This window comes from Diplotaxodon limnothrissa, linkage group LG7 (assembly GCF_057381915.1).
Source record: "Diplotaxodon limnothrissa isolate DT_005_m linkage group LG7, D_limnothrissa_male_GT1.1, whole genome shotgun sequence".
NCBI lineage: Eukaryota > Metazoa > Chordata > Actinopteri > Cichliformes > Cichlidae > Diplotaxodon > Diplotaxodon limnothrissa.
Window position 1 is genome coordinate 36696015 of NC_140602.1, and position 8016 is coordinate 36704030.

The window sequence follows — 8016 nt, forward strand, 5'->3', positions numbered from 1 at the left end:
CTGCAAATTTCTTTATTAAATCATAAGATTCTTAAATTCATCAAGTCTCTCTGTGCCTGGGTCCTCATCTTAATACATGACATTACTGTTTTGTACATTTTACACAATTTAATCCCCACATTTGTGAAAGAAAAGCAAAACACTTTTTTGAAAAGTCTGTAACAAAACCATCAAATCTGATCAATGTTATTTAAATGCTGCAAAAGAAGAATGGATTGGAATAAAAAAAATACATATCCTAACCTTAATTACTGGGGGAGAATAATGAATGATGCTCATAGTGAGTAAAAAGTAAACTGAGTGCATTTTTTGGACAGAGATTCACTTTTAATGTGTATGTATAATATAATACAGATACATAAAAATAAACTCCCAAAACAGAATAAATTATTACAAATAAATTATTACAAAATATTAATAAAACTATAAAAATGGAGGCAACTTAGCCTGTGGTAGAATGTATACAATGTATGAAAAAATCTTTATTGTAGATACTAATTTTACTAATTTAATAATAATAATTTTGTGTTGTAAGATTTATGAGTTTTATGCTTTCATAGTGGTACTTAGGAGAGCTTGACATTTTCTCAGGTGGTATCACACTGAAACACTGATAAGGTAAGTGTGTGTGTGCTTTTGGAAAACATTTAAAGCTGCAGTACAGAATCTTTGAAACAAGCTTAAAACATTTTTAGAATATAAACAGAGAACTCTGCTTCTCTTTACAGCTCCTCACGTACGTACTGCGGCAGTCATACAGACAAGTGGACGGTCCAAAAGTTGGCCTACCTATTACTGGCTGAGGTTTTAGTAGAGTTGTGGCTGAACCACATAAAAATATATCATTGATTTTAATCTCCCCAATCAATTATAATGTTATGTTGGAATGTTGTTAAAGAGGGTCAAAAATGTTTCAACCCAGTTTGTTTTGCAGATTCTGTATAGCAGCTTTAATATAGGGAGAACACAACTTCCAGATTGTGTGAGTAAAATCAGGTTTTTTCTCTTTGTCAGTTTAATAGTTTCTGTTGTGCCTGTCACTGTTCCCTGTCTGTTTCCTTACCTGGTTCTTCCTGACCTTGTACTTTGTCCTCACGTTCCCCTCTTTCCTCGCTCCCTCTTTGGACTGACAATCATACACAAATAGATTGTATTCAATTAGATGAAAAATTACATTAATATGAAAAAAATTCTATTAAGATCGCTAACAAAAAGTCCTCTCAGTGTACTTTCAACCAAAAGGCAAATAACCACATGAACATCTAATAAAAGATATAAACATTGAAACACTGATCCAACATTATTCTTGATTGACGGATCATTTGATCTTACACTTTTACCTGAATGTGACTCCTTTTTTTGAAAAAACTTCCTTATATCCATTATGGACCTGGCTGTCTCTACACACAAACACACACACAACAGGAGTTATAAGGTTAAGGGGCATTCAGTCAGTTAGCTAGTTAGTATCCATTTCAAACAGGACAGTGGTAACCAACAGTAGGCTGCGGACAAGTTTTAGATTTTAAATAGGCTGTATAAATTTCAATGGGAGCAACAGGACGGTCAAATGTCGCTGAATTTACTACAGAGCAGGACGGATTGTAGGGTAGCAAACATTGTCGGAAAACATGTTTTCAACACTGCAGGTTACCTGGTGTAATGTTTTTCAGCTAAAAAGAAACATGGTCTGACTCCTACCTAACTATATAAAGAGTAACTGAAGGTTAAATGCAGCTAATATGTCCTGTTTTAAGCCAGGCACTTACACTTCCGCTCTGCTGCGTCTAAGCCACCATCGCTCTGGCAGCAAGAGGCTAGAGTCAGAGTAGGGGAGAGGCGAGCTGGAACAAACCATTTTGGGGGGGGTATCTATACTTTTGTTGTTAAAATCTTATGTCTCAAACAAGTACAGTACTGTATGCTTTTTATATTTTTAGTAGTGTGTCACACAAACAGCAAATATTGTCAAAAAAAGTAAGAAATCTTTGGGGGTGCATTGATTAATTTTGGCTGAAGCACTCCCCAAAATGGCTAAAATCGCCCCTGGACTAAACAGCTGCGTTTTCAGAAATACCGGTGTAGGTGCGGACATAGCGTAAAAGAGTTAGTAGTTTATTTTCTTACTACCTGCAGATTACTTGTATTTGCTTAATTGTTTACTAAATGTTTGAGGTGTGAAATGAGCAAAATATGGGTGTGTGTTGTTGGAGGATGTATTTGTGCGTGCGTGTGTGTGCGTACGCGCGCGAGGGGGGGGGGGGCGCGAACATTTTTCTTGTAAAACAAAGGGGGGCCCAGCGAAAAAAGTTTGGGAACCACTGGTCTAACCCTTGGGGGTGTTTTTTGTTTGTTTGTTGATTAGCTAACGTCCCGTGATGTTAAACATCGGCGGCAGGAGGACGGGATCCTTTATAGACTGAGATGGTGTAAGTCAACATTTTGGTCTCTTTGCATTTCTCTAGCCCAGTTTGACTTTAAAATCCTTCTACTGCGCAAAGTCTTGAATGATGAGACCTCATCATGTCTTAGAGTCATCATAGCAAATAGCAGGCAGAGCCTTCAGGTATCATGTCTCCTTCTGTGGAACCAGCATCCAGTTTGGGTTCAGGAGAAAGACCCTCTCTGCTTTTAAGATTAGACTTGAGCTTGTTTATGCTGCTACAGGCTCGGGCTGCTGGGTGACTTTCCATGATACACCGAGCATTTCTTCTCTACTCCCACGTTTTAGTGCGTATGCATTTATCTGCCACTATTGCATGTCATTCAATTCTATCTGCTCTCTCCTGCAGTTTGCATTTTACCCAGTCTGTTGCTCGTGGTCAGCCTGTGTGCTGTCCCTTTTTTTCCTTTTCCTTTTCCCCTCACCCACCAACCACAGCAGATGGCTGCCCCTCCCAGAGCCAGAGGTCTGTGCCTGTGCTTGCTTGTAGAGAATTGACTGATCCTTGGGGTTTTCTCTCTAATATTGTTTGTTGGTTTTTAAAATAAGTTTAAAGGGCGGTATGTATCAAGGTCCATATAAATACCATGACCCAAGGATTCACAGTAGCCTTTTTAATGACATGATTAGTGTTACAATCTTTACCTGTTAGTGGTTTTATTGTTGTGGATGATAGGTGTATGTACACCCACATAAGTCTTTACACTGCTGTACACACAAAGCAGTACTCTGAACGAATTTGAAACATGTTTCTTCATCACACTATTCCCAGTTGCTATTCAGTTCACACAACTTTCATAACAACATTAATCTTTAAAGAACAGGAGCTCAATGTATATATGTTTTATAAAATATAGGATGTTTTTCAAATTAAAATCCTTTGGGTTTCCCAAAATCCAAAAATCTTTAGTTATTACTGAACAGTGACACATTTTTAACAAAAATAGTGGCAAAAAAAAATAATAACCACAAAAAAATGACTGGAGGCAGAGGAAGGAAACATCCCCATAGGTAACAAATCAATACCGTAGCTCCAAAGGGAGAAATCTTTTTGTAGTCATAAACCTTTCAAGAAAAGAGAATTACTATGAATTATTGACAAACTAGTGTGTTAGAGTCCAGGATTTTTGGTACATAGTGTCCCTCTGGAGCTCAGCCTGGACAGATCCATTTTCAGACATCGTTTTCCAAATTGAGGCGAGTAAACAAAAAGCCTGACCGCATACTGCTTTCAGTGTGTCTGCCACATATTTAAGAGCAAATGATCAAAGCACTGACAATTGAAAGAAACAATAACGTTGAACAAAACATCTAATGATTATTCTTCCAGTCTTGGTGTTGCTGCCACAGCCAGTTACTGTTAATCTCACCACTTATTGTACGGCCCTGATGGCATGAAGGCCTCTTATTAGATGAACCCTCCTGTGTCTCTTTTCCAGCCCACTCATCCACAATGCTAACACATCAATAAAGCCGGACAAGTCTGCTCTGCAGCAATTATATAACAAGTTGTTTTGTGTGTTGCTGGAGCAGCTCAACACAGTTTCATAAAGACTCCCCAGCTCAGCGAGGCCATTGCAAGAAGTGCATGCAGCCGAGCACACAAAGAGCATCACAGGCGTTTAAACATAGTATGAAGCTTTCCTCACATATGTGAAAATCCACGTGGAAGTGTACGCACATGTACACACTCCCCGAGTTCACACTTTAAGCCACCCACCCACACAGATGTAAGACAGACCCATACAACACCAACACTGTCCTCTGCACTGTGAGGAAAGGATATTTTGTGCGTATATGGGTGTGTGTATGTGTCTGTTTTAAAGCCAGAATGAAACAAAAATGCTTATCATTAAAATCACACGAATACACGAAAGGAGTTACAGGAGGACAACTACTGCTAAATAAATAAATAAATATTTAATTAGATGCAACAAATATAACAGTAAAATAAATTAGGCATCAATTAAAATAAAATGTGACATATGTTGATATCCCTTATTCATTTTTATTTTTCATTAAATGTTCTACTTATTTACCTTCCCACTTCATTTTCATTTATGTATGAGAGTAAAATACAAAGTGAATATGCAAAGTAAAATACTCTGCAAAGGTCTTGAGTCACCTCTTATTTCTGTATATTTTGTAAGTAAAATGGGAAATAGGTGCAGCAGCTTATTGAAACGTGCAAATGTACATGGAAATACAGTTTACAAGGGAAAGACACAGGTTGTACAATTCTAACAAGTTCGAAAATACATTGAAGGACATTCAAAGCTCTTCTCTGGGTATTGGCTGCCTTGTCAGGACACTGCTTCAAAAATGTCGAGCTCCAGCCACTGGGGAGGCCAATCCATGACCAATTCAGTGATCCGAGTTTGGGATCATTGTCATGTTGAAAAATGAAGCTGTTGCCAATCTGACACTTTCTAGATGGTATTTCATGGTGTTGCATTCATATAGTAACTGCATCAATTTGACAAGGTCACCAGCACCGCAGGCTGAACTGCTGCCCCAAAGTGTGACATAGCCTCTTCTATTTTTTATTTTTTACAGATTGCTGCAGATAAAACTATCAGAATAAGCGACATACAGAGAAATAGAGGAAGGAACTGAGGGAAATAAAATTTAATTTAGGGAGCTGAAGCTAAATAAAAGTCAAGAAATTGAAAACTAACACTAGGACAGTAAACAGTCTAAACAAGAATCTACAACTCCATTTAATCAGAACCCTCATTGTACTAGAATAAGAATGAAAACATGAGCCAAAATGCAAGACTACAAAACAAAATCTGGAAAACCATGACATGAAAGGAGAAATGAAAGACTTAACAGCATCACAAGAACTCAACATTTCTACAAAGATAGCAAAATCTGAACCCACAATTCAACCAAGCAAATATATGAATCAACACTTAAAATAACAGAAAACCCAGTCAAAATCTCAAACTCAATAATACAACAAAGAACTAAAAATGACACCAAATCCAGGACCATCTTCAGCCACTTACAGCCGCGCTTATGAGAATAAAACCTTTCTTGCTATAGTGTCATCTATACTCGCGTTATATCTTCAAAGTGCTTTTAAATGACAAATCTCTCATTTATGAAACCCATAAAGAGGAAATGAAGCGGAAGACAGAAACCGATGTCGCACTTGAACTCCTACATGCTTTAGCGCATGACTCCGTGTGGCAGTGTTTCACGAGAGCATTTTTCAGAACACATTTGCTCTGACGTGAACATGTCGAAGCTGAATGCTGCGAAGAACCATAAATGAGAAGTGATGGAGCAGCATTTTGCAGAACACAATTGTCTGTAGAAGTTGGACGCTTTTAATATGGCGCCCACATTATCTGATTGAAGCGAGACGTGAAATAGGTCCTGCTCTGATGTTTCTTTGATATAAACAGAGCCAGTGAGGCCTTTGAAATGGGTCGCCTAAATGAGTCATCTGCAGATGGATGCTTGCCTATCTGATGCGTTTCTCATGTAGTGTGAAGTCCTTGCATAAATTATAGATGTGTGAGCCCACTCGGTGCTCGCTCGCTTGTCCTGATGCCGAGCTGAAGCATTGATGCTGCAGAGAACACAGAGACTCTTACGAATTTTAGATTCCAGCTCTGCTCCTAACATGCTGCAAAGCCCTGTGTGAGGGCTCAGAGTTGGATCGATATGGATCAATGTTTTTGTTACACATTAGAGAGGCCTGCTTGCTCCAAATTTGTGATTCTAAAACGGAGACAGTCCACCAAGTCAGGAGAGAATCGGGATAAGGAAAACAAGCATTCATGTTATTACAGACTCAAGAGAAGAAAGAGATATGCTATTTCATGTAAATTATAAGGAAAAACACATCAATCAAGGGAAAACTTTATTACATGATAATACATTTTGAAGCAGGTGACACTATCTGTCAAGCTATCCATTGTGGTAAAGCCCTTATGATTAAAAGGAGTAGCCGAAAGTAGCTTTTTATAACATTTGACATCATTTGAGAACTGTATTTTGGCTGACACCCAAAGAGGATAGCAATTTGTAATCATGGCCAAATCTTATTGATGTGCCACCCACCTAAAAATTACTGCATAACAAGTATCTTCCCACATGACAAGGACTCCTTTCAACCTCCTGCAGCCCAGCCAAAGACTGCATGCACAAATCTGAAATAGCCAGTGCTTACTGGTTTGTGAGTCCTGTTTTGAAACCTTGAGCTGAGCATTTAAGCTCTTATAATTTAGTTTTTTTCTGTTTTGTAAGAGGGGAATCTGACTGAAAAACAGCACAATTACATGCTTGATCACATTGTAGCTCCAAAACATAACCTACATTTAATTTACTTTATACGGTACCATAATTTTGAAAATGAAATTCGTGCTGTATTAATTAAGACTTGAAGCTAGAAACTGAATTCATAACCTAAAATGATCATTTTTCAATAAAATCACACATTTATTCAGCAGAAGGGACAATTTTCCATAAACATCTATAAACTGCTTTCCTTTTTGCAACCAAAGGAATCACTTTGCCATTGCCTTTATGATTTAGAGGGAACATCAAGCTTTTATACACAGTTTATGAGCCAATCACACTGTAAAAACGTCTTTAAAATGTCGAGCAACATTTTGAGGAATATGACAGAGTGGTGACAAAGATCCTAAAGCACTGGTCCTGCTTCTGGGGCAGAACATGTTTTTCTTCAACTGGTCCCATGTGGGAACTCACAGGACTCAAAAATTGTCCAGCTTCTACACATTTCATTACATCAGTGCCCATGAATATGAGGCAGACAAAGTGCTTAAAGTGTACAGAATAAAGCACTTTATGAATCTATGATCGAATGAGGCTTGTAGTCTAGATTACTTTGAGTGGTGACCGTAGAAAAGCTCCATTTAACTGCCAGTCCAGTCCATTACAGCACACCCCCAGATGCCCTCTGTCCATGTTTCAGTGGGTCAAAGCCATTTCAGGAGGCAGCCTGACATTTTCCACTGTTTGAAATGTTATGAAAAAATACCAGGTAATGGAAACTGTGAAAGTCAGGACACGATAGGGAAGATAAAAAAAATGTTAGGATAAAAGTACAAAGTTTAAAAAAAAAACAAAGTTGGGTGGACAAACTTTTGCACATCACAACTGATGTTTGAAACACCGACTGCTGCAAGGTTTTATTTTGTTTTTTAACAGTTCACTTGAAAAATCAAGATAATACACACATTTTCCACAGATACATAGAAACAAATCTTTGAGTGCAAGTACATCTACTACAAAGCATAATAATAAAAAGAAAAGAAAAACAGGCTTAAATTGTAGGGACAGGTTTCCTTCATGTGCAGTTGGAAAGGAGATCAAGCTGGGTTTTTTGTTGCTAATAATATGCAGCAGTAACAGCACAGAACATCCTAGATGTTGTAATGAGAAATAGGTCAATATGAGACCCAGAAAGATAAGATAGGAGTTTTGATTCAAAGTCAAACCTCTGTTATCTGTAGCACCAAATCCTGCAAAGCTGTGTCACTCTTCAAAGAAAACAAGAGTCAGGAGGTTGACAAGCTGACAGCAGATTGGATGCT